This window comes from Pinus tabuliformis, chromosome 8 (assembly GCF_031772625.1).
Source record: "Pinus tabuliformis cultivar Carrire ecotype Pingquan chromosome 8, CPIR1, whole genome shotgun sequence".
NCBI classification, from domain to species: Eukaryota; Viridiplantae; Streptophyta; class Pinopsida; order Pinales; family Pinaceae; genus Pinus; species Pinus tabuliformis.
In genome coordinates this window covers 1,828,189,830-1,828,212,533 of record NC_142294.1, presented here as the reverse complement: position 1 = coordinate 1,828,212,533, position 22,704 = coordinate 1,828,189,830, and the positions used below count along the sequence as shown (strand labels likewise).

The window sequence follows — 22,704 nt, the reverse complement described above, 5'->3', positions numbered from 1 at the left end:
TAGAAGAATTATTCATTATGGTACAAAGATCACTTATACCTATGTAATAATTCCCAACTCAAATAAAAAATTCTTATGGAATTGCATACCTCTCCCTTAAGAGGGAACTCAAGATTTTTAAAAAATTACCACAGGGTTAAGAAGGAATTTTTTTGGGATGCCCTTAAATCCGATATTCAAAAGTTTGTGGTGGAATGTTTGTTTTGCCAACAAAATAAAGTTAAAACAATTAAGACCCCAGGTCTATTACAACCTTTATCCATTCCAAGCCAACATTGGGAGGAGGTCTCAATGGATTTTATCACAGGCTTACCCAAGACTAAAGGAAAGAGTGTTTTCATGGTGGTAATTGATAGACTTACCAAGTATGCTCACTTTTGTGCATTATCACATCCATTTAAAGATAGTACAATTTCTACTGCATTTATCGAAATAATTCAAAAGCTACATGGAAACCAAAAGATTATTGTAAGCGACACAGATCCCATTTTCACTGGAAATTTTTGGACAAGATTATTTTCTTGTCTTGGTACTCAGTTAGCTCATAGCTCATCTTATCATCCTCAATTTGATGGGCAAACTGAGATAGTAAACAAATGTTTGGAAGGATATCTTCATTGCTTTGTATCTGATAAACATACACAATGGGTCAAGTGGTTGCATTTGGCTGAATGGTGGTATAACACTTCCTTCTATACTGTAGCAAAAATGACCCCATTTATGTCACTTTATGGACATCATCCACTGTCCATAACATGATATTTAAGAGAAAATTCTAAGGTTCAAGCAGTAGAAGATCACATAGAGCATCAACAACAAGTTCTCCAACTCTTAAAGGATAACCTCACTTTGGCACATAATAGAATGAAACAATAAGCAGATCAACATGTCAGTGAAAGAAGTTTTGATGTAGGTGATTAGGTATTCCTATGGATACAGCCATATAAAAAAATGTCCCCCAAGCAAGCTAAGAAGGATAATAAATTATCACCAAAGTATTATGGTCCGTACAAGGTGTTGCAAAATATTGGTACTATGGCATACAAATTGGAGTTTGTTGCAGCTTCGTGAGTGCCCCCAATTTTCCATGTTTCATGCTTAAAGAAGGTTATAGGTGAAAAACTCTCAGTTCAAACAATATTTCCAGAACTTGACGAGGAAGGAAAAATCATATTGGCACCTGAAGCAATTATAGAAATAAGAAATCGACAAGTATGAAATCAATCAATTTCAGAGTATCTCATCAAGTGGAAGAACTTAGCCGCTGAAGATTCCACATGGGAGGGTGAGAATTTTATATAAAAGCATCCAAAACTACTGAAGCATTGAGCACAACACTTTTTTGAAGGAGAGGGGCATGTTAGGTTCCTATAATACTAGTGATTCCCCCATTACTATTGTCATTGTAGCTCTTATTGTTATTGTTGTGCCCCTATTGTCCCCATATTGTTACTATTGTGCCCCATAGAAGCCCACCATTGTTATTGTTGTGCCATTATATTATTATTGTTATGTCAACTTTGATCATATTTTGACCCCTAGACTCCTATATATAGAAATGAGGTTTTTTCATTTGTATCATCCAAGAATTATTCATTTGTGTAATGTAAAGGAGGTTGCCCCCTCGAAGAGGCTCATTTTGAAGTCGTTGATCCATATTTTCTTCTATTTTGTGAGATGGTTGCATGACATAATTTATAGATGTTATTCATCCAAACCCCAATCCAATTCACTTGTCCTAAGGCTATGTGATGAAGGAGAGCCTTTCCCTTGCTAAATATCACATCATAGGCATGGTCTTCCAACATGAAAACTGGAACCAAATTCTTCTTCAAACCTGGAACATGCATGACATATTTTAATCTAAGAGGAGAACCGGACTCCCTCTGAAAGGTAATAGTACCGATGTTGGTCACACTATACCTCCCATAATCTCCCATATTGATGTGCATTTGGTGGTCCTTCTCCTCCAAGTAACTGAAGAACTCTTTGTTGTCAGTAATATGGAATGAGGCTCCATTATCTAGCTACCACACCCTACCCATCATCGATGTCACCATGTAAGCAATGAGGGTGAAATCCAACTTGAATTATGAAACAAGAGATTCACCTACCACTCCTCCTGAGGGCTTCTTACTGGTTTTCTTATGTGGACACTTTGTGGCAAAGTGTCCGAGCATTTGACAGTGAAAACATTTAATCTTTGTCAAGTCCTTCTTCTTGCTACCCTTACTAGAATCTAATTTGGAATAGGATGGTTTTCCCTTCCCTTTCGTCCTCTTTCCAGCTAAGGCATAGTTCTCCTCCTAATCATGCTTGGATGAGGATCCATCTCTAGTGTTTAGTCGAATCTCTTCCTGTATCAAGTCGAACCACAACCGCTCTCACTTTGGTAGCTTCTCCCTCCCATTAACTGAGTCCAGGTAGTTGTGCTATCTCTTGGTAGTCGTCTTCAACAACTGTATCACTAACACTTCCAAGCTAATCCCAACCTTGGGTGAACTTAGTCGAGTAATTGGGTATAGAGTCACCCTACTCCATCCTGATCTTTCTGAGCTTATCCTTTAGTGCCTACCTCCTATGGTCACTGCTATTTTGAAATAGGTTTGTCAAGGCCTTCCACATTGAAAATGGAGTCTCCTTATTGTGGAGTTTCGAGACAATATGATCTCAAACTCCTTCTAGGATAATCCTTCTCACCTTTTACACACACTTTCTCCACTATGCCAGAACCTAAGCATCAAATGCCTTGGGAATATCTTGTTTTATGATTTCCTTAAGCCCGTTGTCTTCCAACACTGCCTCCATCATGTCCTTCCAAGCAATATAGTTCGAACTACCCTCAAGGGAATATTCAAGTCTCAATCTGTAGAATGACATCCTTCTCACTCTGAAGTATGATACTACAAATTTGATTTTTGCTGCAAGAGACAAATTCGTATTCTCCTCTTCTATAGTGATTTCAGATCTGATACCATGCACAAATTCCTTGTAGATTCAAACTGCAGATTGTAATATGCTGAAAGAATTGACTTGAATCTACTTTACTCATCAGCAGAAACAATAAATTATCGAAGAAATAATGAACCATATAAGAGAAAGAATTAAATCACACATAACACAATGATTTTTTGGGGAAAGTCATGGCTAAAACCCCCTGCTTTATGTATATTGCATTAATAATAAAATATGAGAATATTACAATGCTTTGCTCAAGCCTGGGCAACCTTTGCACTATCACTATCTATCTCACTACTTCCTAGACAAGCTCAAGCCAATACTTATCATATTCATACCTCGCCAAGTCCATATTTCCTTGCATTGTTCCCTTGGGAATTAGCCCATATATAATTTGGAAATTCCACAATTATGCATTGTGCAATCCTCATAAGCCATCCTCTAATTTTGTGCACCACCTGTACAATTCAAATGATTATAAAACTGATAGTACACTATCCCTAAACTCCAATCTCAACTCTGTATTTCTTTGATCTCACATGCATGAGTTAACTATGAGTGAATCTTCATTTTACTAGTTCATCACTGTAGGTAACACCCCACTACTGCAAGTTACACCCAACTACTGCAGGTTACACCCCACTAGCACATGTTACACCCCATTACAGTCAGTCACACCTTACTATAGTAAGTTTCACCCCAATCCTGTAGGTTACACCCCACTACAGTAAGTTTCATGCCATTGGTGTAGGTTACACCTCACTATTGTATCTCCCACTAATTCCTCCATTAGTTGCAACTAGTTTAACCGACTTTAACTCAGTTAGACTGAGTTAAATAATCACAACTCAAAATAAACCCAATTAGTGCTCCTAGATGTAGGAGACACTCTAGATTGCTCTATTTATACCCCCAACTTGAATTAATTAAGCTAACTGTCAGATTAACTTATTTAATTATTACAAGTTGTCATGAGATGTGGAATTACAATTTAATTCCCAATTTAATTCAAGGAAAAATTAAATTAGGATTTTCTTGTTGCATTTCCAACATGATGGACCCCCTTTTCTCATTTCATACACTGTTAAAATCCCATGAAGATGCTCAATAATTAAATTCCTTAAATCTTGCATTTCTTCAATGACAAAGACTTTGGAATCGAACTTGGAGGTTAGAGATCTTAGAATTTTCTCAACAGTAGTAGAATCTTTGATTTCATCACCAATATTTTTCATTGAGTTAGATATCTCATATAATATAAGGAAAAAGCTTGCAATACATTCATCATTATTCATTCTGAGAGTCTCATATTGAATTCTAAACTTTTGAAGTTTAGTGCTCTTTACCTTAGTGTCACCTCATAGCTTTGGATAATACTATTTGATATAGCTTTTGCAGTGTTTAGATGGATGACCTTCAAAAATTCTAATCCTCCAAAGAGTCCTAAGATAGCATCGAGTTCCTTTGCATTGGTCTAGTATTTTTTCTTTCGTCCATCATTTATGGGAATGGAGGATGGGTATTGATATCCTTCTTCAACAATTTCCCATACATCAACTCCAAGTGACTGCAAATATGCTCTCATTATGACTTTCGAAAATACAAAGTTAGTTCCATTAAACAAAGGTGGCATGATAGAAGATACTCCCACTTGACTCCTCTTCTTGATGGATCTCACTTTAAGCAATCAAGCTTCTTCTGAGGGACCTACTCTGATTCTAATTGTTGGGAAGAGTGGTTACTGTCATTAAGGCAACGCAACCCGTGTATGTACGCTAATTTAGAGAAGGAAACCAATGTATATCTAGTTTACTCAATTTTATGTATTCTATCATATGATTATCCTTAATCAGTGCATCATTAGATCAATTACTTTTCATTATGAAGTAAAGAACATAAAGAAATCACAACAAACACACATAGAACACCAAGATTTTGCAATGAACTAAGCAATGAAAATGCAAATCCAAAGAAAGTGGAAATCCTCCAAAATTAACCAAACCAAAGCATTAATAGAGTGATATGACCAAAATTTACATAGAGGGTCCCCATTATTATTACTAAGATAATAAAGTAAAAATGGGGGTTGTTGTTTTTCCACAACAATTTCCGCACATGGGAAACAAAAGTTATCTCTCGTTAAAAATAATAGGACCAAAATTTATCAAAAAATAAAAAAGATAGTTGTCCAAAAATTTAGGGTACAACATACCATTCTTTAAAAGGCCCCACATAAGAAAAAAGCAATGTAAAACAAACTCTAAAAGATGAAATTATTTGAATGTTCCAATCCCAAGGCATTGAATCTGAATATGGGGGAGATTATTTACTTATAATGCACTAGACTATTGGATAGAAAAGGGTTTAATTATGGGATTTTAGATTAACATAAATCTATTGAGTATAGATTACCTCTTTTTCCTGACATTGCTTAGTTGCAAGGGAGCATCCATAGTCCCAACTAAGCCGTCTAGGTAACCTACAAGCATGGGCCCACTGCGAGCTAGCGTCCATAGCCCCAAGGGGTTTACTTGTACTTCCCACACATATGTGCTTTCAAGTCCCTTATGCACCACCCTTTTGATCAACTTCGCAATAGAGATTTTATTTTTGCAAATGGGTGAAGAGAGGGGGGTGATACAATAAGTGTTGCATTTAAAGATAATAGATGCAATACTAGTTGAAGTTGACCCCATTAGTTTTCTCTTCATCTACCTAAGTAGATGATTTTAAAGTGTGGAGGGGTACTAGAGGTATTCAAAGGGAGAGGATGGTGACACCTTGTTCCTGTATAAAGATGAGCTTATTCCACTTGAATCATAACTCAATGTCACCCATGATTATGATTAATGTACAAGAAAACTCAAAATTGAAAACTTGGTATGGATGACTTTTGGGTAAATATAATTCCATTGTATAGAGAGAGTGAAGATTTCCTCATGTATTCGGACCAATGCTGGGTGAGAAAAATATCCATATAAAGCTTGGTATTATCGCCAAAACCAATATGAAGAAAAGGTGAAATCAAAAAACAAGAAAAGAATTGCAAACAAGAAAGAAAACTAGAAAAGAAAGATAAAAACAAAGCCATAACTAAGGAAACCTCAACAAGACTATATCCTAAGAATGTCTCTAGAAAAGAACAAGTAGGAGGGACAAAATGAAAGTTTTTCTTAAGTTGAGATCTTGTTAAGTTGTCTTCCAAAGTTATAATGGATTATACTTTTATTCAAACAAAAAATCTAAGTTTAGATAACACTTAGGACAAAAAGTGAATGCAAATAAGAAGTTTCTCCCTTTTCTAATTTTATTGTTTCAAAAATAAGCCAGCATGGAAGCATCTTCACAATTTTTTAATAAATATAAGGCTTGTGAAACAAAACATATGTTTAGAAGCTCCTAGATTAAGCTAATTTTCCATTTGATGAGTGTGAAAACTATTATGCCAAACTTGAAAGTAAGCATCATGAGGAAAACCAAGTCCAACATTGAGAAAGAAGGGGTGCAAGCTACTCTTGAATTCCTGCAAAAACAAAGCTTCAACAACCACTAAAAACAAAGCAGGATGACAAAAGAGAATGGGCATGCAAGACTTACCTTGAACAATTTGGCCAACCTTTACCTAAAATATGTCCAATTTATTCAAAGGGTAACTTTTTCTTTTAATGGGCATTAAAAGTATGAACAGGTTGCATTCTATGAAGTTTTCATTTTCCCAAAATCACCAATTCATTAAATCTAAAAGAGAAAGTGTTAGAAACTTTTGAGAACTACCTAGAAGGGGAGTGAATGAGTAGCTTGATCTATATACAATTTTAACCAATTTAAACTTCACTTAATGAAACACATACAAGTTATTCTTAACTCATTAAACATGTGCATCACATAAACATAACTGAAAACCATAAGAAACTTCAAAACAATAGACGTGCACATCATATCAATCACACATGAGACACAAGATTTATCCTCTGTGGAGAAAAGCTACCCTTGCTACTGCTATGAATTTATATTAGTCAAGCAATTGGTTTATTACTTAGCCATCTCACCCCATCAACATGGATACTGAGCCTCATATACAATATTCCAACACCCATGGGCTAGGAGACTAGATACTACTAATAAGCTCACAAGACTTTGTTCTGTAAGAATCTATGGACTAATGCTGAAGGCACCAAGATCAAAGATCCTTGCCAACTCTTATTGGAATATCAAACTACCATTGGATGAGAAATTGTTCCTTTTGTTGAAGCTTCACTACCATTGCTCCTCTATCATGATGTCACTAATCCTCTACCACTATGCTAATCTCCTTTCATCAATTTTTCAAACTACATCCAAGAATATCTGCTCACCAAGAATTCATCTCTACATACATGCTCTGAGTGACAAGCTATCATCATCAAATCATATGAAATATAAACTCCACAAAAGATATTCTCTAGGATTAGCAAAATTGTGGCCACAGTAAAACTGATACCAACATATATCAAACCCTCACATGAAAACATAATTGTTGCATACTACAATTAGTAACATACAACACTAAGGCTATGCACCAGATGTAATAGTAGCTCATGCAAAAACAAGTGTGAAGGTCAACAACAAAATATACTCCACCAACATGCAAATACTCTCCCAACTATGTGTATTACAGCAACATCAAATCTCACCTAGAAATGGATGCACTTCTTCATAAATATGCTCCATAAACTTCCATTACACTCACTCACTAAAGAATTGATATCCTTCCATTCATTATATACCTCTTAAGAATATTTACCATTAGAAAGAGATATAGCTATCATTTCTACATGGAAATTTGTATCTGTGAAATAAATAATTATAACTAACCTAGCATCCCCTAAATAAGATACAAGGATGCAAAAAAATAAATTCTATATTTACATAATTTTAAGATATTGACTACCATTTAAATATTTTTAGAGTGAAGCCTTGAAATAATATATAATCTCATTCATCTTTAGTTTTAATTGTTGCCCATTTCGCAATTTAGATAACTTTTTATTTGGAATCTCACTTATAGGGAGTTGTGGAAGTTGTGGTTTCCAAGAATCACTTGAACCTCCATATATTTTTGGTGCTATATAGCAAAACCATTGAGACATTGTGTTTTCTATCCTACTTCCCACTTATTTTACAAAATTCACATATAGCAAAAAAATTTGAAACTTACTAATCTACATAAAACATAAAATGACAGACATGAAAACAAATGATCTTCATCAAATTTCTATGGATAAATTTGAAATCCCAGGCTTGTTTGCAGAATAAGGGAAGTAGACATGAATTTTCCTAGAACTTAAACTGAAAAGCATGAAAAATGCTAAAACCTCAAATTTTCATTTGACCGGAGGGAAGATTTGAAATTCCAGCCCCGGTCATGAGAGAAGTCAACTAACTATTGAGATGTACACCAACTGCACAGCAGTAGTTGTGCTAGTTATAATTTGTCCTTACCAGCCCAATATCGGCTTTTAACTTCAATATTTTCTGTGAGATATTTCCAGTGTTTATCGGCTTTACCTTCAATATTTTCTGGGAGATATTTCCATCCTTTAAATGTGGCCTTGCCTTTAATGTTTTCGGTGAAAATAGTCTTGTGTTTAAATGCGGACTTCAAATTTATTGTGCCGCTAAATCTGATATTAGATCAAATCGGCATAATGTTTAGCTTTAATGTTTGCTGGGATGTGAGTCCAAAATCTAGGTTACAATCTCAAGTCTCACATATCTGACATGAGAGTCACATTGACAGGATTTGCATATTTTACACTTTAGCATGATTGCTTGCTTGCAAGTGAGTCCGAAATCTGCGAAACAGTCTCGTGTCACGTAACCTGACATGGGATAGGTTCCTCCCTTTCATTCATGAAGAGATTCCTGTTCAATATAGTGGTTCTTTTTAAAGTCTGTAAAATCCATCTCCTTTCATCATTTTTTCCGAAGTACGCTTAAATCGAGTTCTAAATTAAAAAATGATTCTGAAAATAATTTTTTATTAGATTTTGGTATAATTTTATAAATTTGTTAAGAAATTTTTGATAAAGTTTTCAAGCTTCAATATTTTATGTTTTAGGGTTTTTGATAGTACTGAATCTATTTCCACCCTAAAAAATAAGATTCAAACATTTTTACTATAAAAATTAAAAAAAAAAAAAAAATATCCATGATAAAAAATTTCAATAATAAAAAAAAGTTATGAACTTCCAATAATAAAAAAAAGTGCAGCCATGATTTCTGAGAAATCCAACAGAAGTTCATCACCCAAAAAATTACAAGTTTTGAATAATTACTTCCAGCAATACGACCAGTAGTGTGAAATTTCTGTCCCGGTTTCTTATAATCCAAGGAAGTGTCTTTACCGGGTGTACGTCGATATGTAATTTATACGTTATAGGCACTGCAATCATTTTAAGCGCTTCCGTGAAGTTATCGAGAAAGGGATTTATGAAGAGAAACCTCGTGGAATGATGGAATGTTATGTCAAATATCCTAAAATAAACCCTAAGAAACTAGCCTTCGTCTATCTTTAGCTCCGATTTATTGGAAACATCATTGTTACTAGATCTCGCCAAGTGTACTACTGCTTTATATGAAATGACCTGTTCATGATTGCGAGGGGTCTAAGGTACATGGAATATGGAATACAAAAGTGATTTAAATGCTATACCAGTCATGTCATCTATGTAAATAACCGTTACGCTGTCTATGTTAGGGATGGAGAGGAGAAATCCAAATATTGACAGCGTAAACTTCAATATTTTATATTATTACACTTCCACACAATCATCATAAGCATATGACAGTGGATCTATCATCTTCATGAACAATTTAACATAGAATTGAAGTTACCCATTAACAGAGCTGAGATTTTTACACCAGTTTGTGCAGGGACAAAATATTATACATGATTTCCATGTTTATGGAATATGGCAAGCATTCAAACAGTTACATATTGAATACTCAGATAACGATCACGACAGTAAAATACAGACATACAGCTCTCGAAATAATCAATATACATAACATTTTATACATTTCTTTGAAACTAAATGGAGGAGGATGGAGAGGAAAAAATTCCAAATATCCATACAGTAAACTTCAATATTGTATATTACTATACATCCATACAATCATCATAACCTTGTGACTGTGGATATATCAGTTTAAACACAGCCTCATAAACGGTTTAACATAGAATTGAAATTAGCCATTATTTCACATTACAGATAATACCCATGTCTATGAAATATAACAAGGATTCAAACGATTACATGTTGAATATTTAGATAACTATCGTGAAAATTAAAAAAGAAGACGTTATACATTTCTTTGAAAATAATATTTGTACATTCCAAGCTCGGGAGGGATAGACAGTCATGCAGAATGTGGAAGGATGGACGACTCCGCTCTTCTGTGCAATGGGAGAACAAGGTGTGGAAGATGCCAATGGAATACTAGAAGAGCTGAGAAAGTCTTGCAAGGTCAAGAAACTGCCTCACAAGATGAAGAATTCTTGGCTTTTGGCTAGAACGAGCAGATACACATGGTGAACAAGAAACATAATGTGGAAGACAACAGAGGGATAAGTTCAGCCTCCCAATAACAGTGGAAAGTGAACGAGAGAAAGTGAGTGATAGACTAAGAAGAATAAGCTCAGGCAGGATAGCACCCACATAAAACCTAGGCAACACCACTGAGTGTGGTGGCTGAAATCAAATCTGGAATTCCTTGAAATCTCACTATACTCCTCCCATGGCATTCCAATTCTTCCAATGGATGAACTCTTAAAGGATCATTAGCTCCATGATCAATGTTGCCCAGAGTCATTGCAAAGCGAATCCTATCAACATCTGCAACGCAATAGTTATGATTAGTAATCAAAACCAAGATACCCAAGTCATTATCAATCTTGAATTAATCAATAGAACTCAGATTCTGATATCAAGCATACTAGAGAACAGCAAGAAACCAAAACCAAATCTAAGAGCCTAATGGTAAAACTATTTTCAAAAAAAGTACTAGAGCAATTCTGAATAGGGAGCCTTACAAATTCTGGCCCTCGTCAGCATCTTAAGAACAGTGATCTGAAATATGATAGAGATCAGTAAAAGGTGGGCAAAAGCTGACTCTGATACATATATCTATATCATAAAAGGCGATAGATATCAGCAAACAGTGGCCCAAAAGCTGAGTGTGATATACACACAGATATATATTGTGAATATATCACAATAGGCAAGGGGAACTGTGGAGTATGATTCCAACCGAGGAGGGGTTTATATGGTGACCCAAACTGCTCGTGTGATGGAACAACTCATATCATTGGGATACATGGGAGTGCACAACACGGAACACATTGCACGCTGTGCACACAGAGATCGAGGGAAGGATTTCCTTAAAACCTTCTGGGTTTTGGTTTCAGGGAAGACTTCGTTTTTTACTTGTTGAGTAATCGTGCTCCGTCCGTGGAAGAAAAGAGGAGCTAACACGTTTCTCAGAGCATTGAAACGCCTGGCTACGGATATGTTAGTTTCGTCTTTGGGTACTAATGTTGTTTTCAATTACTGAGACAAGCTATGTACAGCTGCCCTCAAATATCTCCAATATCTGATCAGGTTCTGCTGCTTCCTTTTCTTCAGGCGAGCCGCATGGCTTTTCTTTTGAAAGAGTCTCAAAATTTATTAGGCCATTATTGTACCTAAGCAATGGAGTAAACATTTGGAAACAATGGTAGCCTTGACTGGGGAAAATTAAATTTCTGCCAAACATTTGGACAAGAGATGGAATCTTGAGCAGAGGAGCTCAGCTTAAATTTCTGGCAAGGTTGATCCTGATCGACTCCACATGGGTTTTAGTAAAACTTGTATGATGAATGCATTAATTTTCAAATTTATGATGGTATAACACGTGAAGACTTTATTTGTTTCATGAGAACTCTTGGACTGCACGAAGCAATTTTATTTGCTCTTTAGATGGTTTGTCTCGCATGTGGAATTTCATATTTCGAGCGAGAAACATTTTATATGCAAAATGAATCACTTTAGATTTTTTAATGAAATTTTTAAGGGAAATGAATTAGTGATTCCATATTTTACATCACCCTTCCTTTCAAGTGATTTCAGCAATTCTTTACTATAATTTTAAAGTGGCTGGAAAAATAGTTTGTTATTTCTTTTACCTAGTTTCAATTTATGTAAAGGGACATATTGATTTATTGTGATAAGGCTTAAAGAGTTCTAGTGGGATGGGAGTGTCTCAACTCTTGTTAAGTCATGTGTTCTTGATATATTTGGTTTATGGGTTATTAGATATAGTGCTAATCGAAAGCTCTATTCCTTCAAACAACTAAGAGTTCATTGAAAGTGAAGAACAAAAACCATGGCATGAAGAAATTAGCTAGGAAGAAGGGTCTAAATTTGTGGTGTCTATTGTGATATTTTCCTTGTTGCTTCCTAGAGAACAACCAAGATATGGAGCAACACCTATATGCTTTTCCATTTGTTCGAGGTGATAATCTAGAATAGACATTTGATGTTGCAATTGATCGAGGGAGAGGAGGAGGTCCTCTTGGCTTTCATTTCTATCCAATAAGACTTTACCTAGTAGATACTTCATGTTCCAATAGATCTCCATTGTGTACATATATTGATTATATCAACCAACATGTCCTATATTGAGAATCGAGTCTACTGTATCAACGAGAACTTGAAGAGAACGCATCACTGGTTAGAAATCTCCCTCTCAATTTAAGTAATGTTTTCTTGGATTGGAGGGGGAGTGAGCTCATGGAGTCATGCCACCAAACTTTTAGCTCTTAGACGAGCTCTTGTACATCCCAATTCCCATGCTCATGATAATACACAACCCCATGACGAACAAGAGCTTGTTGACACGGCATGCTTGTTGCATGGGGATAAGTTGTTACCAAGGAGGAGGAGGAAATGTCTTCATGAATGGGATAGGGAAGAGATGGGAGATAGTGAGCAACAAAAAAACGACCTAATGCATGGACCACATTAAAGGGGGATGCTCGAGGGGCAGCCCACAGAATTTTGACCTAATAGAAATTAGAGAAGCCGAAGCTCAACTCCTCAGATACTTGAGAGGCACACTTATGCAGAAACCATACGAGATTGAGGTAGAGAGAGATAAAACATAGTAGAACATAACCCAAAAGAATAGAGAATCGAAAGTGAGCCATGGAAGAGGGTGAATCAGAACACCAAGAGAGAAGGAAGGGTGTTGAACCTGAAAGGAAGGATCGAAAGACCAAAGAAAATAAGGCTCCCACCTTCGTTAGAATGAAACTAGTAGCCAGTAAATGTGAGGTGTTTCTCTTTTCTAGAAAATAACATTAGTAACTAAAAGTAACTGTGTGTTGTGGACAAAAAGCACCAAAGTGATGGATAATACATTTGTTGTAAGTAGGCTCCCTTGACTTCACTCCCTATGTAGAGGGGTAAGATAAGTGTAGGTGAGAGTTGGAAATAATGTAGTAGGCCTATGATGGATTGCCAAACACCGTTGTGAAAAGCCAAATAAGGTGTCATTCCCCTAGGATAGCAGCATAAAATGCCGCTTTGATCCGAGAGTTGGTATTATAATAATGAACTACATGCTACTTATTCATAGGAAATGATGCCAAAATTAACTGCCCAATGTGATGTGAGTTATGTTTATCTACTTGGATATTAAGAAGTTCATGAATGGCTCCAATGAAAGACTATTCACATGAGGTGGCCAAATTTGTATAGTAGGTGGGAAGATATGGTGACAGATTGAGGAGACTTCCCATGGCTTTCAATTATAAGGTAGGTGGTTTATATATTAGGCATTATATGGTGGTGTGGGTACTCCCTAGTTCCACTCATAAACACCATATAAAAGCATATAAAGGGGCATGCTACCATGTTCCTTAGCGATATCTTTTCCAGGTGGGTGGACAGCAAGTGACCCTCACACCTTTTCTCAACTTAAGCACCCCATCCACGGATTGCAAGTCCATCTAAATAATATGCCAGAATTCTTTCTTGGTAGGAGAGTGAGCAAGAAGATGTCAAGAGGAGGATGTCCTAGAGGATCCTTCAAAATATCCGTGGTTGGAAAGTTTGTCTGCTATCTTCTTATCGAACCTTAAGTGTGATTAGGGATGATGTCATGGGTGGAGGAGAGAAGAGAAGACATGGAGACAAGAAGAGTTTTGAGCCTCCAACTTTGTGAAACTTTATTGATTGGAGTGTCATGTAGAAGTTTATGAATCATGTGAATGGCCAATTGATAGTCACCTTCCATAAGGAGTTTAGAGAAACCTTGGGACTAGGCTATAGAAAAACCTTCTATGAGGGTTGATAGTTCTACATCATTGTTTCTTGTGATGTCAAGAGGACTATAAAACCTATAAAACCTATGGGACTTGAATTTCCTTTGGAAGACCTATCAAATTTTAACTTGAGGAAAGATGGGGGAAGAGGTGACCAATTTATGGGGCAAATGGGAGGATGAGGGCAGACGCTAGGGGGAGAGGATGGAGCCAGAGCTAAGTTCCAAAAGATTAAGAGTTGTGATTCCTTTCCTTCTACATACCAATATTAGGTAGTCTGGGTGTGTGCAAAAATAGATTTCTTAATGTTTTCTATACAATAGCCCAAAAAGGGTTTTGAGGAAGTGGACAACGTTTGAAGGTATGACAATTGGATTTTTTTTTAGATGGCCCATAGTTGGAATCCTCACACGAGGATCTAAATTCTATTATGGGATTATAGAAGGCATGGGCTTGCAAGTTCTCAATGGTATTTGGTATAGTAAGAAGATCCCTATCAAAGCTCGTCAAATAGGCTTCCAGGTTGAGCCATAGACTATTTGAGTAGGTATATTCATCACAAATATGTTCCATAATTTTATAATTAAGGAGGAATAAGGGCAGCGAGAGGCTCTAATGTGATTATGCTTCTAAATATTAGCCCAAGTTAGAGTTTGGCTTGGATGACAAGCCATAAAAAAAAAAAAAAAAATTTGGCCATAGATTCCTCCTCTAGATGTTGCTCGAGATGGATGCTTTTGGTAGTTCTCTGTAACTTGCTTCGAGACTATAGGCCTATTTTGTCCACTGCAATAACCCCGAAAATTGATACCCCTCTCAAAATTTTGGAACCCCCCTTGATTAAAATTGTAGCCTTCATCTACATCTCAAATTCATTTCTTCTTATTGGCAGCAGGACAAGTTCTCTTTGGGATCATCAAAAAAATATAATTTTGCAAGCCTTAAATTTGATAATTCCACTGATTCACATTTATCTTATTAGATTTATCACAAATTAGTATTTGAAACATGGGGAATGAGATAAATAGTCTTAACCATCTGACTCCCATATTTGCGACCACTATTAGCTTTTGACTCTACGACCTATAACTTTGAGATTTCTAGGTTGCACCATAGGCGCAGGCCCGACCTACAACTTTGTAACCCCTCATGCCTTGTGACTCTACGACCTCTACTTGGATGTTGAATTTGCGACTTGGACTCCCCTTCGACTTGGCAACTTCTCCAAGCCCTACATGTGCGACCATTTTCTATTTAAACCACTCTCCCTATCACTCATTTGTCTAATTAACTAGAGCACTAGACCAATGGAGAGACTGGGTGACTAGGAAAGGTGCACGACTGCCTCCAAGTAGGTATCTCTTTCTCTTCCATGGTAATCATTTATTCTTTCCATTTGTACTTCTCTGAATACCAACCCCACGCCTTCCCCACTGATAGGGTTTTATCCGCCCTTCAACCATTCTAAAACTCAGTCCACTTTGAAACCCTCCAAGCTTGTGCTCTCTCCAATTGGTTTTTCATTTTCCCAAGTAACTAACCTATCGTGATGTTGTTTTACCATACTCTCAATCACTTATATTTTCCAAGGTCCAGTGAGGTTAAATTTCCTATTTTGAACCACAGATTGTTTGGCCAAGCTAGTGAAAAAATCGGGTCATGCAATTAAAAATCATGATAGGCCCATACTTGAGACCTTGCTACCTGTCAAACCTTGTGACCTTATGACCTATCAAACGTCACAACAATATGACCTTCACATACTTACAACCGCGTGACTTACCCATGTCTATGACGCAATAACCTCTAATCCCTAAATCATTCATTTGATAGTCTCATATTTCATGACCTCCTTTGTTGTGCAACCCAATAACCTCCCTTTGAGCTAAACGTAAGGCAAAGACTATTTATCTCATTCCCCATGTTTTAAATAGTAATTTTCGATATTTATTTTGATTTATATAATTCATGTCCTCACTCTCTTCTTGGGACTATTTGTTTGAAATGTGAGGTGACGTCAATCTAGACTGCATATCAATCTCATCTTTCTCTTGAGATATGGTTCCTCTAGTGGCTAAGTCCTCCCATAAGAGCACTGAGAGTAGTGCCGAGGAAATCTCTGAAGGACCTTTGCCACCCATCTACTAGGATACAACATTAAATGTCAATAAAGCCACCAAAATCTCATCATTTGATACATATTTCGAGTTCCCCAAGAAGAATATTCCTCAGGATCAAGAAGATTTTAGGGTTTACATTAACATTAGGAGGTCCTCGCTACATGAAGCAATTGCAGATCCACCTTTCCTGCCATGTGTAGAGACCATTGACTAGATATTGGAGAATACTCATACAAGTCGATGAGTAATAAGGAACCACACATGTGAAGCCTTTGCTACTATTTATTCCACAAATATTTCTGCCTAATACAAATTGTCGGAAAAGGAGGAAACCTTCAATACTAGGTGGATGGTAGAGTTCCTAGTAGCAATTAATAACATCCTAAGATCATGGTGGCAAGGCCCCTCTAAATTCTAGGTAAATATTGACCAAGTTTATAGGATAAAGGGCGTGAGGAAAGTCTACCAACTCATGGTTGTAATGATTAACGAGTTATATGGTAGGCCAGATATTGATATCTTTCTTGGAACTTGGGTACTTATTGTGTACGTTGTTTCTATAAAGGGAAATATCTTTAACTCTGTGAGGATTCTTGCTTCATCACTGAAGACCAACATACAGGTAGAAAAGAATCCAAAGAAAGACCAACCATCAGAATTATATATGGCAGTGTGTGAAAGATTCCATTTTGATGCTGATGTATCAAACCTTCTGCATTTTTCATTATAAGATACTTTGGGACTCGGGCTATACAAGTATGCATGAGTCCATATTTGAATCATTCATTGCTCCTTTACAGCAATTTATCTGTGGAGAAGAGGCCCCTAGTATGTCCAGGAGGCCCAGAAAAAAATCATTAGAGTAGTAGACTGGTTTCCTATCCAAGAGGGCACCTTCATCAGAGTCTTTGACTCATACAAGCAGCCTCATGCTCTCCCTAGGTTTGTGATAAATAAGTCGTTGCTGCAAGAAGTATATTATCATGTGACTACAAGATTCTCTAAAACACTGAACAAAGGTAAGAAAAATCCTTGGCCTACCTTCCCTTTGACTATTTGGGCCTATACCATTGAAAGTTTAAAGGAAGTGGAAGCGGAAGTTGAGTATATGAAGGGATTCTACTTTATTTTTCTTGAGTCATCGTAGGTATGATCCCAGGGGGATGGTAGCAACACACTGCAAGAAATATGGCTTTAATTGGTCATGCATGAACATTATAAATTTCCACGAAGACAAGGTTAGGAATTGGTACAATGCCACCATAGAGCTAAGGCCAAGTGAGCAATAGGAAAAGGATGATGAGTAGGTCGAGTAGTCGCAAAAAGACATAAGCATGCAAGCTAGGTTATCCTCACTCAAGAGGAAGAAGGAGCAACAGAAGACAAGAGATCAATAGGAAAAGCACAAAGATGATGAACCTGAAGACCTCTCAGATGAGCAAGAGGAATATCGAAATAATAAAACCCTGTAAGAAATAAATGTGACCATGGCCCCATATAAGCAATAATTGAGGAGAAAAAAGGAAGAGTAACTGAAGAAGTCACATAAATCGGGATATCAACAACAAAAGGATGTCCAATAGTAGTAGCAGCAAGAGGAAAGGAAGAGGAAGCAGGAAGAGGAAGAAAAATTAAGAAAGGAAGACGAGCAACGAAGAACACAAGAAGTATAAAAGAATAAAATGCAAGAGGATTAAGAAATCAAGAAAAGGTAAGAAAAGGAAGAGTGCGAGAGAAAGGAAAAGCATGAAGAACTTAAAAGGAAAGAGGAGAAGGAAGAAAGAGATAATAAGAGGATAAAAGAAGAAGAAAGGAGGAACGTTAAGGGAGATAACAGAAAGAAGGAGGAGGAGGAGACAAAGAGATCACAAGAGGAGATCAACAAGAAAGTTGAACTCCATCTCCGGAAGAAAAAATAGCACCAAGATTCTGGTGTGTAGGTTGAGCTTCCTCGATTAGATGTTCCTTTGCCCACCCCCATCACGAGAGACAACTTATCACTCAAAGAAATGGGCATTTTGGATGAGGAAGATGAAGAGGTGCTAGACCTCACTAGACTTAGTTTTGACCAGGTCAATTGTAATATTATGTACGAAAGGAGGAAATATGACGTCAGGAACCCTACATACCCATTATCTGTGACTAGAGATAAGGAGATCATCCTCGATATCACGGTGAATCCTGAGATGATTGCATCAGTCGGAAATTCCTTTGTGACTGCAACCGAGGTAAATGAGGGAAGAATGATTAAGAAGATTGCAGAGCTCCAGCGAAACCTCTACGATTCGAAGGAAAGAGCTATCAAAGAAGAAGAGGACATGAAGAGGCTAGAGGAGGAGAATAAAGCTCTACGCCTAGCCCACTCAAGCATGAAGGAGTTACAAGCATCCATCAAAGAAGAGGTAGAGACTATGGAGGAGGCCATGGTTGTGGTCTATGAGGAGATGTTAAAACTTTATTAGCTTGCATCTCCTTTTCCAACCAGACAAGTTGACGCTACGAAGAAGAAAACCATGCTAAAACAAGAAACCATAGCTATTAACAACATACATGAGTGGACTAATAGATATTCATGGTCATCAACAACTCTTCCCATAAAATATTGGATAATCACTCAAAATGACAAGGTTCATATTTGCATCGAGATCAAATCATGGCATAAGATTGCGAGGGGTGTGGACAGGGTTCTTGCCTCATATAGGAATTTGCTGAGTGGGTTGGAATATGTAGTTGAAGTACATAGGGTTTCGTCCATTAGGGCAGTCAGGGAAATGAGGAACTGGGAAGAAGTCCTACATGAAATTTGGGCATTCCTTTATTCTTTCAGACATACTTCCACTATGTAGGACTTACAGATGACAAAGAACACCATTTTTTAGTATGTGATAGAATCAGTTAGGATATATACCAATATGGTAACTCTCTCAAATCAAATGAAGGTCAAGAATAACACTCTAATACCGGATGCCCTTGGGTGCCTTCACAAACATGATGAAGAGAAACAAAAGGTTCTCACTGTGGTTGTTGAGTACAAGATATGGTGCACATACCTCATGGAGTAGTTGCATGTGGATGTTCCAGAATTGTCTATTACCAAATTGTTAGAATAAGGACCAATTTTGTTATGCATAGCAAGATAGAGTAGAGTAGAATCTAGTAGGAATATGAAAGGTCATGAAGCAGTTCAAGGGTCATGGGAAGACAAAGAGTCACCCTCTTTTCTTTAAATATACCCTCATGACACATTGTAAAGGACTTATAGCTTTGGGTTGATTTTATGTACATGTTTTGAGAACTTGGGATCTTTTAGTAAATGTGAGTAATTGACTATTTCCACTTTTGGATTTGATGGAGATCTTATATGATGGTGCCATGGATATTATCAACTTAATGAATTGGAAGTTCCTATGAGCTTTGGTGTGATGTCTCTTCATGTGTCTTCCTATCTTTTGGGATACTCTTGCAACAAATGGATGGTACATGTTATGTGTTTCTTATGGTTATGTCGGTAAACCACTTTATGGATGTTGCCATTATATCATTGTAGACTGTGTATTTACTTATGGTTTATGTGGTTATTAATTGCGAACTTATTCATGATTGGTAATTTATTTCTTATATGTGTGTGAATCTCATTTAAGGTCTTGCTAACAATAGGTTTGTGAGGTTTATACTTTGTGATTACGTTGTTGTTATTCATGGTATCTATTTTATTGGATATTCATAAGTTATTGACTTGCATTTGTTGAAGTTACATTCATTCTCCTTTAATTGATACTACTCTCCCCTTTCTCTGAGGCAAACCTCAACCAACGAGATATAATTTGGGCCTACATATCAGATGGGATGCAGACCAAATGATGTAGAGTCTGATTGGGATTCTCCACTAGGGAGCTCCCCTAATTAGTGGTAGTACACTCTAGCCTGCCAACAAATTTTGTTTCTAGAAGGAGGGCCACAAGATGGATGACACTAACATGTGTCCTCACCTTGAAACCTCCCAACAACCTAGTAACCAACCTTGTCTTACTTCCATGAGACACCTGTTCATCCTGATTTTGGTCTGCCCTTCAGTGATCTGCATTAAGGTGACTCTCAACCTCCTCCACTCGAGGATTCTCCCGTCGAAGAGGAATCTTCACTCTATTAAGTTACATATGAATAGATGAAGGATTTACATCCTATTACCCAACAGTTCACTAAGGGTATTACATACATTCCTACTACAAGTTCCCTTCCTAACATGTGCTCTTCTAAGCCTCACAATACCCATAAATGTGTCTTGGTAAAATTAGTATTGCATCTGATCGGTATAATTTTGAATGATAATGCATATGTTGTTGAAAGAATTTCGATTGAAGGATTCGAGGGTCCCCTAGGATCTATGAGAGAAGTCCCTAGAAGCACGATTACATGGGTTGATAACCAATTGCAGAAGGGGAATACGCAAGGTGAGAACCAACCACCACCAGAGAATGTTGGGGTGATAACCAACCCATAAGGAGGCATTCAAAGGTGGTTCAAAGGCTGAGGGGTGAAGAGAACATTAGGAATCGAGTCAATTTGCATGATGTTGATGCCCCTCACAATGAAAGGAATTTTAGGTTCCTGAGGAACTCGGGAAATGTTGGAAACATGAAGAAATTTTGGGATCTAGGACATATAAGAGTCCCTAGGGGTAATGGCAGAGAACCACCTCATACTAGTGAAGGATTCACTTCTGAAACAGAAAGTTATACAAAATTAAATGATAATGGCATAATATTTCCACCATCAAGAGCTATCCTTCGACAACATTTAGCCTGGATGCCCCAATATCCTCTAGGTATCTGAGGTCCCCTTCATGATATCCCTCAACATCTACAAAAACAACTTCCAAAATTTGACCCTGAGAATGGAAGCATGACTGAAAACTATATTAGTAATTTTTACCATGCCTTTAAAATGATGAAGCCACAACATGATGATGTCACTTGTAGAATTTTCGCCCACACCCTTGAGCATAAAGCTACCACATGGTATCACTCTTTGTTGGTAGCTTCCATACAGGGTTGGGATGAGTTCTGAAGGACTTTCTTTGAGAATTTCGCTGAAGATAAGACACCATCTATGCTTCTTACTAAACTAAGTACACTAAAGTTCCATAAGAAAAAAAAGGTTAAAGATTTCAATCAATGTTTCACCACCATCTTGAACAAGTTCCAAGTGGATGTGACTCTTGATGATTCAATTACCTTCAATTACTATACTAAGGCCCTATCATGTGATATTGTTGTATTTGTGGAGATGCAAAGGCTACTCTAGTTGAAAACTTTGCAGAATGTCTCACTATAGAGAAGGATCTACTTTCCATAGGAGCACCTGAGAATGAAACTCGGGAAGAGTCAAAGTCAACTGGCAAGAAAAATCAAGTCTCAACTAGTAAGTCTGGTGATAAGGATAACTGTTCTTTTGATTTTGAGGGTGTAGCCAAATCATTGAAGCCATTAAGTAATGAAGTTTATGAGTTTAAAAGGAGAACAAGTGAAATTTTACTAGGCGATAAGTCTGCTAATCGTTTCTTTAGGAGGAATAATAATTTGTTTGCAAAGTCAGCTCAGAGTTCCAATGTAAAATTCAATGTAGAGGAACTTGGTATGGAAAATTACTGCACCTTTTATCAAACATCTCATTCAGAGAAAAGCATGTCCATAATGGATACATAATATGATTTCTATGGTTACCAAGGTAATTGAGGATCAGACAATTGGTGATGAAGATGTGGAATCTAAGGATGCTAAATAAGAAACCATTCCCCCTAATGATAATGATGGGTCAAATGTATTAGTGTTTTAGGTTATACGATGGGGTGAAGCTCAATCTTTCTAATAATCCCTTGTAGGAGACACCCTTCCCTTTAAGGCACCAAAGACATAACCTAAGGAGTAAGGGGCCAATAGCAGATCATATACTAGAGGAAAACAACGAGGTTATGTTAATAAGAATCTTACCTCCGAAGAATTAAACCCAGCTTGTAACCTCTGCTCCTAAAATTCCATTGAATAAAATCTAAAAGGTACTTCGGTAAGTGCTATGGAAAACCGCCAAACTCCCGAAACCTTGACTAAGTTTGTGAAATCCCCTTCTACTCCTCAGATGTCTAAAGAAGAAATTGTGTAGTCAAACTTTGGGTACAACATCATTGAAGATATGAAGAAGACATGGGCCACCACTTTTCTTTATGAGTTTTCCAAGATAGCTACGTACCAGAGAATTAATTTTCAAAGCCTTTGCTACCAC

At 37.0% G+C, this 22,704-nt stretch overlaps 1 long non-coding RNA gene across 1 annotated transcript; it reads right to left on the bottom strand.

The window, feature by feature from the left end:
• Positions 1 to 10,047: 10,047 nt before the first annotated feature.
• On the bottom strand, positions 10,048 to 11,237 carry LOC149243583 (uncharacterized). The gene is made up of 2 exons (XR_016245794.1): positions 11,033 to 11,237; positions 10,048 to 10,835 (listed from the first exon to the last, which is right to left on the bottom strand). It is a non-coding gene; the product is annotated as an uncharacterized LOC149243583 (long non-coding RNA).
• Between the last annotated feature and the right edge of the window lie 11,467 nt (positions 11,238 to 22,704).